Consider the following 9,503-nt stretch of genomic DNA (forward strand, 5'->3'; position numbering starts at 1 on the left):
GACAAAACAAAACAACACAAACCCAGACGATCTGATGAAAATGATAGGTAGGGGCACCTGGGTGGCTCAGTCAGTTAAGTGTCCTACTCTTGATTTTGGGTCAGGTCATGATCTTATGGTTTGTGGGTTCAAGCCCCATGTGGCTCTGTGCTGTGCTGACAATGCAGAGCCTGCTTGGGATTCTCTCTCTGCCTCCCTCTCTCTGTGCCTCTCCCCTGTTCATGCTCTCTCTCTCTCAAAATAAATAAAACATTAAAAAATAATGAAACAAAATAAAATAAAATAATGGGTAGAGAATCTGAGCCATACAGATGGCCAAGAAGTATATGAAAAGGTGTTCAGCATCACGAATCATCAGGGAAATGAAAATCGAAACCACAATGCAACATCACCTCACGAATGTTAGAAAGGCTGTCATCAAAAAGATAAGCAATAATAAGTGTTAGCAAGGATGTAGAGAAAAGGGAACACTTGTGCACTGTTGGTGGGAATGCAAATTGGTGCAGCCATGTGGAAAACAGTAGGGAGGTTCCTCAGATGATTAAAAGGAGAACTACCATATGGTTCAGCAATCTCACTTCTGGGCATATATTGAAAAGAAATGAAAACAGAATATTGAAGAGATATCTGCCTTTCCATGTTCACTGCACCATTATTCACAACCAAGATATGGTAGCAATCTAAGTATCTGTCAGTGTATGTGTGGTTAAAGAAGGTGTTTTACACACACACACACACACACACACACACACACACACGCTTGAATATTTTTCAGCCACGGGAAAGAAGAAAATCCTTCTATGTGTGACAAAATGCATGCAACTTAAGCGCATTATGCTAACTGAAACCAGCCAGACAAAGACCAAATAACACACGGTATCACTAATATGTGGGCTCTAAAAATATATATATACTTCAGGGGTGCCTGGGTGGCTCAGTTGGTTGAGTGTCAGACTTTTGTTTTCAGTTCAGGTCATGATGTCAGGGTCGTGGGATTGAGCCCCAAGCATAGCATGGAGCCTGCTTAATATTCTCTCTCCCTCTGCTTCTTTTCCCCATTCGTGAGCACTCTCTCTCTAAAATAAAATAAAATAAAATAAAATAAAATAAAACAAAATAAAATAAAATAAAATAAAACAAATAACATAACATGACTCTATATATACACACACACATATATATATACATATATATGTATATATATGTGTGTGTATCATATATATACATATATATGTATATATATATGTGTGTGTGTATATATATATACACATGTATATATATGTATATATACATGTATATATATACATATATGTATACATATATATATATATACATATATATATACATATATATATATACATGTATATATATACACACACACACATCAAACTCATAGAAACAAAGAATAGAAAAGTGGTTGCCCAGGGTTGGGGTTGAGTAAACAGGGTGAGGTTGGTAAAAGCGTACAAACTTTCAGCTATAAGAAGAATAAAGTCCTAGGATCTAATGTATAGCATAATTACTATAGTTGATAACACTATATTGTATAATTGAAATTTGCTGAAAGAGAATTTAAATGTTCTCACCAAAAAAGTAAATAAGTAAAAAAGAAATAAAACAACATAAGGTGATGGATGTAAGAATTAGCTAGATGGGGGGCGCCTGGGTGGCGCAGTCGGTTAAGCGTCCGACTTCAGCCGGGTCACGATCTCGCGGTCCGTGAGTTCGAGCCCCGCGTCGGGCTCTGGGCTGATGGCTCAGAGCCTGGAGCCTGCTTCCGATTCTGTGTCTCCCTCTCTCTCTGCCCCTCCCCCGTTCATGCTCTGTCTCTCTCTGTCCCAAAAATAAATAAAAAACGTTGAAAAGAATTACCTAGATGGGATTAACTAGATCCTTTCACAATGTGTATATGTGTGTATATATATATATATATATATATATATATATATATATATCATCATGATGTACACCTTAAATATATTACCACTTATCAGTTATACCTCAATAAAGGTGAAAATTCATAAAAATTTCATAAAATTTTTCTCAGGTTCTTGCTTGGAGGAACAAAAAAGTAGCAATAGGGGCACCTGGGGGTTCAGTTAAATGCCCAACTCTTTTTTTTTTAAGGTTTATTTATTTTTGAGAGAGAGAGACAGACAGACAGAACACTAGAAGGGAAGGTCAGAGAGAGAGGGAGACACAGAATCAGAAGGAGGCTTCAGGTTCTGAGCTGTCAGCAGAGAACCCGATGCAGGGCTCTAACTCACGAGCCATGAGATCATGACCTGAGCTGAAGTCAGATGCTCAACTGGCTGAGCCACCCAGGTGTCCCTTAAATGTCCAACTCTTGATTTTGGCTCACGTGGTCATCCCAGGGTCATGAGATCAAGCCCTGTATCAGGCTCTGCACTGATAGCATGGAGCCTGCTTGGGATTCTCTCTGCCCCTCTCCTGCTTGCGCACACACTTCTCTCTCTCAAAATAAATAAATAAATAAATAAAACATTTTTTAAAAACTAACAATAAATGCAACTATCACTTTTCCTCTAAGCTTTGTAAATGATCATATAAGTTAAGATTATATTTGGCTGCATAAAAAATAATAACAGAAGTTTAAATGAGCTAAGACGTGTATTTCTCTCACATACAAAAGAAATCCTGCTGGAGGTAGTTCACATTCAGGCTGGTACTGTGGATCCAAAGTCAGGGATGATTAGTCAACAGTCACTTTAGTGCTGTTACATCACTCTCAGCACATCATTCCCAACCTCAAGGCACCTCATTGTTCAAAAGGGCTGCTGGGGTACTGGTCACCATGCCCGCAGGTTGGGACAAAAGGGACTCTTCCTAGGGAAGAAGCTCTCTTTAAGTAGCTTTCCGGGAAAACACGCACATCACTTACACTAATACCTCATTATCAGAACTTAATGAAATAGCTTTCCCTTGGTGCAAGGGGACTGAGATAAATATATTTTCCATAGGAGTACACTGATATCTGGATAGAAACTTGTAGACCTACTTGAAGACAAGAGAATGGATGTTGGGTGGGAAATAGCAGCCTCTGCTACAATAATGAAGAAACATAGTTGCTTTGATAAGCCATTTGTGGACCAGACACTGATGACACTTGGGATGGATTTTCCCCATTTGGTAGATGTTTCAGAAGCATGGGCTCTTCCAGAATCCCAGGTGAACTCTCATCAGAGGTTGTTCATTAGAAAGAACATGGGGTTGGGATCAATCTCCATTCGGCCTCAGTTATTACAAGTAATAGGTCTTGGGAAAGTCCCATGACCTCCAAGTATATTTGCTTACTTGCAAATTGAGAACCTTAGGACTGCCTGGATGGCTTATTTGGTTGAGCATCTGGCTTTTGGTTTCAGCTCAGGTTGTGATCTCACAGTTTGTGAGTTCAAGCCCCTCATTGGGCTCCATGCTGATAGTGCAGAGCCTGCTTGGAATTCTCTCTTTCACACACCCTCTCTGTCTCTCTCCTTCTCTCTCTTTCAAAATAAATAAATAAAAGCTTTTACAAAGTTGAGAATTTTATATAATATCAGCCCTACCTCCCCAGGGTTGATACAGGCTCAAGGATGCAATAAGTAAACATTTATTAAGGGTTCACTATATTCCAGTCTGTGGGCTAAATGTCTTATGTACAGTATTTAATTTCATTGAGAGGCTGGATTCACATTCAAGATTCTACTAAATATTTATGAAGTGTGTATTATGTGCAAGATATTTGGATTCAGTAGTAAATGAGACAGTGTCCTTGCCCTCCTGTAATCATATTCTGTCAGAGAGTCAGACATTAAGCAGCACATTTACAGAATTAATTGCTTCATGAGAAATACTCTATGTGCTCTGAAGGCAAAGTACAGGGTCCTGTGAGGGCTGCAGAAGGGGATGTGACTTGCTTTGGGGGGTCAGGGAAGGCTTCCTAGGAAGGAGACGGGAGCTGATCCTTGAGGAGGATTAGGAATTCAACAAATTGGTGAAAGGTTTCCACAAATGAGATATCACATATGAAAAAAGTCGCAAATGTTAGGAATAAAAATTCTAGTTATTCATTCTGAGGATGGACTGTAAAGATCTGACTTTGAAAGAAGAGGCAGAAATGCTCTTCAATTGCCCATTTCTTCTGTCTCCCCAAGTGTGCACATTCACACGTCCTTCTTCACATAAGGAAGAAAAGTGAGCTCAGATTTGTATAGGCTTTAGTTTAATTATACAGTTGACTCTTGAACTTCCTGGGTCCACTTACACGCAGAATTTTTTTTTTTTTTTTTCCCGAAAAAGGAGTTACCATTTCCATTTGGTCCAGGACTTGAGAGCGGCTCCAGGGTGGTTAAAAAGCTGCCTACTGGCTTCAGGGAGAGACTCAGGCACAATCCCCAACACCAGGGGTCTGCTGGGCTACTGAAGCTCAGAGGTGAGCCTCTGAACAGACACCTGCGCAGCCCAGCCTGGGGTGGGGCTGGCCAGCCTGCACAGGTGCGGCAGGTGGTCGCCCGACTTCCTGTTGAGTTTCACCTGCTTATCCCGGAAGTGGCTCTCCAGGAAGTCCCAGAGATGGACGTCTTTGTGGGCAGAACCCCAGGCATGCAGATCCAAAAGAGCCTGGTTTGGGTTCTTCTCCAGGACCATAGGACTTCCGTGGCCTCCGGGGTTTTACCCACGCATCTTGAGGAGGCTTCTGCACCTGGGGGAGAAGACAAGGTCTCCCACCGGTTTACATCTTCAGGAGACGCAGGGCGCACTCGCGCTTCTCCTTAATCACCCGGGGAAGAAGTGGCCCACGGCCTGCAGAGCACATGTCCTTGTGGGAAATAGAAGCCCAGAGAGAGGCAGGCTTGCCAGCTGGTTGATGGCAGCCTCCACCTTGGTGGAATAATTCTGATGACTCTGAGAGCGCATGAGCAACAAGGAGCAAAGTTCAAAAAACGGTGTGGGCTGGTCCTGAAAGGCAGAGGGTGGCTGAGATGGTGGTTCTGAAGGTAATTACTGGAAAAGAGGTTGGAGACTGGAAGAAGGGGCGCTCCTGGGTCTGTTCCAGCCAAACACTGGTGAAGCAAGACACAGATTGGGGGGTTAGGCACATTGCCTACATGCAGTTTTTACAGCAAAGTACTCTAAGTGTATTTTCTCTTCCATACGATTTTCCTAATAACACTTTTTTCTAGTATAATACATTGTGAGAATGTGGCATTTAATACATTTAACATAGAAAATATGTGTTAATCCACTGTTTATGTTACTGGTAAGGCTTCTGGTCAATGGTAAGCTATTAGTAGTGAAGTTTTGGGGACTCGAAAGGTAGATGCAATTTTCAATTGTGTGGGGGTTGGCTCCCCAAAGCCCTGCATTGTTCAAGGATCAACTGTAATTACTTTTGACAAACTGAATTTCTTCCATCCCAGCCAATCGCATCCTGCCCAAACCCCCCTGAAGCTGGACTAACAGAAGATCTAAGAAATGACACCTTGTACCTTTTCCTCACACAGTTGGAGGGCTGTGATGCTTCTTGCTGTCACTTTGTAAATTTGGGTGATACCCAGGACCAGGGTTCTCCGCAGTTGTCTCTCTAACTCATGAGGCTGGGGCCAAGGAAATGCCTTTGTCAGGAAAGATGCTGAAGCTGCCAGTTAGTAATTTTCATTATCAGCAAACCTCCACGGTCCGCTTGCACAAAATCATGGTCTCATCCAAGAAAAGACAGTAAAAAATAATTGAAATTAAGTCGGAAGCCAACCAAAATACCAACATTCTTCGTTGGCTGGTGGGTTTTTTTTTTTTTTTTTTTTTTTTTTTTTGGCAGATATGAGAGGAAATAACTTACCTTGAACTTCTGAGGGTTAAAACCTTCTCCAGGTCATGTGCAGGCCCAGCAAGTGAGCTTCAAGATCTTTAAGACACTTAGTAGTAAATTATTTCAAGTGGCTTTTCCATGGTCTTCAATCTTTAACAACAACAACAACAACAAAAATGGTATATTTTGTGGTAGATTTTAATTTTTCAGAGGTAAAGGTGTCTTCTTTGATGCTCCCTTTAGCTCTTTAACATACAAATCTGTATTTGTGACCCATGGGGAATGACCAAAGACAGTGCTTTAACTCAGGAAGTTGAATTTTGGTCTTTGTTTTCTTCGAAGTCCTTGGCTCGCTTTGTTTATTTTCAAGAACATGCCTGTCAAACATCCAAGTCAGAGCAACCATAGTTTGCCTGCTGCTGTAAGTTTTTCATTCAAGTAAAAACAGTGTTCAGGGTGAACAGTGGGTAGATGTGCTCACAAGGTGAGCAGTTACCCTAGTGCTTTTATGTGAGGCAGCTATGAAACCCCAGTGCACAGCAGAAGTCCTTGATGTACAGCTCCCATTTTGTTATACAGCATGAAAAGCAGTGTTTTAGTATTACTATGGAAGTGGTAGCATTGTGGGCATCACCAGGGGTCCAGGGACCACACTTTGAGACCTGCCGTTCTAAGATGTAAAATGCTTCAGACTTTTTTAGTTCAGTCTCATTCCTCTCTTGTAGGATAAAGAGAGGCTTTCGGGATTTGGTTACATATATTTATCAAATACAAAATTCCTAGGAGTTCTAGGTCCTTTGCCTTTCCATAAAAATTTGAGAATCAGCTTGTTGATATCTATGGTAAATCCTTCTGGGATTTTGAATGAGTGTGTGTAATATCTGTAGTCCAATGTGGGGAGAAAGTGAGTCTTCCAATTATTTACATGATGTATGTTTCCATTTATTTACGTCTTCCTTGTTTCCTAAGTTGGAAATGGTGATGGTGATGGTGGTGGTCCTCCTTCACCTCCTCCTCCCCCTCCTTCCTCTCTTGTCTCTCTTCTTTCCCTCCTCCTCCTCCTCCTCTCTCTCTTCCTCACCAACTCCTCCTTTTCCTTCTTTTTGGTGCTATTGAAAATGGCACTTAATTTTTTTTCAGATTCTTATTGTTCATTTCTGGTAAATAGGAATATTGTTCACTTTTTTGTATTGAATTGATCTTGCAACCTGTGACATTGCTGAATTCACTTGTTTAACTCAGGACTGACTCTGGGATCATTTTGGGCATGACTAGGGATGGATGTTCTACATAGCCAATTTTTGAATTCAAACATTTTTGTTTCTTCCTTTCCAATCTATGTTTTGTTTATTTGTCTTGCTTTATTGCATTTCCAATATATTGATGGATAGAAGTGGTGAGAAAGGGTATTTTTGCCTTGTTGCTGATATAAGGGTGAAACCATTCAGTCTTTACCATAAGAATGATGTTAGCTGTAGGGTTTCTTTCTTTCTTTCTTTCTCTTTCTTTCTTTTATTTTTTAACATTTATTTACTTTTAAAAAATATGTAATTTATTGTCAAATTGGTTTCCATACAACACCCAGTCCTCATCCCAAAAGATGCCCTCTTCAATACCCATCAACCACCCTCCCCTCCTCCCCACCCCCCATCAGCCCTCAGTTTGTTCTCAGTTTTTAAGAGTCTCTTAGGCTTTGGCTCTCTCCCACTGTAACCTCTCTTTTTTTTCTTTTTTCCTTCCCCTCCCCTATGGGTTCCTGTTAAGTTTCTCAGGATCCACATAAGAGTGAAAGCGTATGGTATCTGTCTTTCTCTGTGTGGCTTATTTCACTTAGCATCACACTCTCCAGTTCCATCCATGTTGCTACAAAGGGCCATATTTCATTCTTTCTCATTGCCACGTAATACTCCATTGTGTATACAAACTATAATTTCTTTATCCATTCATCAGTTGATGGGCATTTAGGCTCTTTCCATAATTTGTCTATTGTTGAAAGTGCTGCTATAAACATTGGGGTACAAGTGCCCCTATGCATCAGTACTCCTGTATCCTTTGGGTAAATTCCTAGCAGTGCTACTGCTGGGTCATAGGGTAGGCCTTTTTTAAATTTTTTGAGGAACCTCCACACTTTTCCAGAGTGGCTGCACCAGTTTGCATTCCCACCAACAGTGCAAGAGGGTTCCTCTTTCTCCACATCCTCTCCAGCATCTATAGTCTCCTGATTTTTTCATTTTGGCCACTCTGACTGGCGTGAGGTGGTATCTGAGTGTGGTTTTGATTTGTATTTCCCTGATGAGGAGTGACGTTGAGCATCTTTTCATGTGCCTGTTGGCCATCCGGATGTCTTCTTTAGAGAAGTGTCTATTCATGTTTTCTGCCCATTTCTTCACTGGATTATTTGTTTTTCGAGTGTGGAGTTTGGTGAGCTCTTTATAGATTTTGGATACTAGCCCTTTGTCCGATATGTCATTTGCAAATATCTTTTCCCATTCCGTTGGTTGCCTTTTAGTTTTGTTGATTGTTTCCTTTGCTGTGCAGAAGCTTTTTGTCTTCATGAGGTCCTAATAGTTCATTTTTGCTTTTAATTCCCTTGCCTTTGGGGATGTGTCAAGTAAGAAATTGCTACGGCTGAGGTCAGAGAGGTCTTTTCCTGTTTTCTCCTCTAGGGTTTTGATGGTTTCCTGTCTCACATTCAGGTCCTTTATCCATTTTGAGTTTGCCTTTGTGAATGGTGTAAGAAAGTGGTCTGCTTTCATTTTTCTACATGTCGCTGTCCAGTTCTCCCAGCACCATTTGTTAAAGAGACTGTCTTTTTTCCATTGGATATTCTTTCCTGCTTTGTCAAAGATTAGTTGGCCATACTTTGTGGGTCTAGTTCTGGGGTTTCTATTCTATTCCATTGTTCTATGTGTCTGTTTTTGTGCCAATACCATGCTGTGTTGATGATTACAGCTTTGTATTAGAGGCTAAAGTCTGGGATTGTGATGCCTCCCGCTTTGGTCTTCTTCTTCAAAATTACTTTGGCTATTTGGGGCCTTTTGTGGTTCCATAGGAATTTTAGGATTGCTTGTTCTAGCTTCAAGAAGAATGCTGGTGCAATTTTGATTGGGATTGCATTGAATGTGTAGATAGCTTTGGGTAGTGTTGACATTTTGACAATATTTATTCTTCTAACCCATGAGCATGGAATGTTTTTCCATTTCTTTATATCTTCTTCAATTGCCTTCATAAGCTTTCTATAGTTTTCAGCATACGGATCTTTTACATCTTTGGTTAGATTTATTCCTAGGTATTTTATGCTTCTTGGTGCAATTGTGAATGGGATCAGTTTCTTTATTTGTCTTTCTGTTGCTTCATTATTAGTGTATAAGAATGCAACTGATTTCTGTACATTGATTTTGTATCCTGCGACTTTGCTGAATTCATGTATCAGTTCTAGCAGACTTTTGGTGGAGTCTATCGGGTTCTCCATGTATATTATCATGCCATCTGCAAAAAGTGAAAGCTTGACTTCCTCTTTGCCAATTTTGATGCCTTTGGTTTCCTTTTGTTGTCTGATTGCTGATGCTAGAACTTCCAACACTATGTTAAACAACAGCGGTGAGAGTGGAAATCCCTGTCGTGTTCCTGATCTCAGGGAAAAAGCTCTCAGTTTTTCCCCATTGAAGATGATGTTAGCTGTGGGCTTTTCATA

The 9,503-nt window shown here is 40.7% G+C and overlaps 1 pseudogene; it reads right to left on the reverse strand.

Annotated features, from left to right (window-relative positions):
* Positions 1 to 4,416: 4,416 nt before the first annotated feature.
* Positions 4,417 to 4,917, reverse strand: LOC131496487 (ferritin light chain 1-like; annotated as a pseudogene).
* Between the last annotated feature and the right edge of the window lie 4,586 nt (positions 4,918 to 9,503).

The sequence above is a fragment of the Neofelis nebulosa genome, chromosome 15, assembly GCF_028018385.1.
Source record: "Neofelis nebulosa isolate mNeoNeb1 chromosome 15, mNeoNeb1.pri, whole genome shotgun sequence".
NCBI classification, from domain to species: Eukaryota; Metazoa; Chordata; class Mammalia; order Carnivora; family Felidae; genus Neofelis; species Neofelis nebulosa.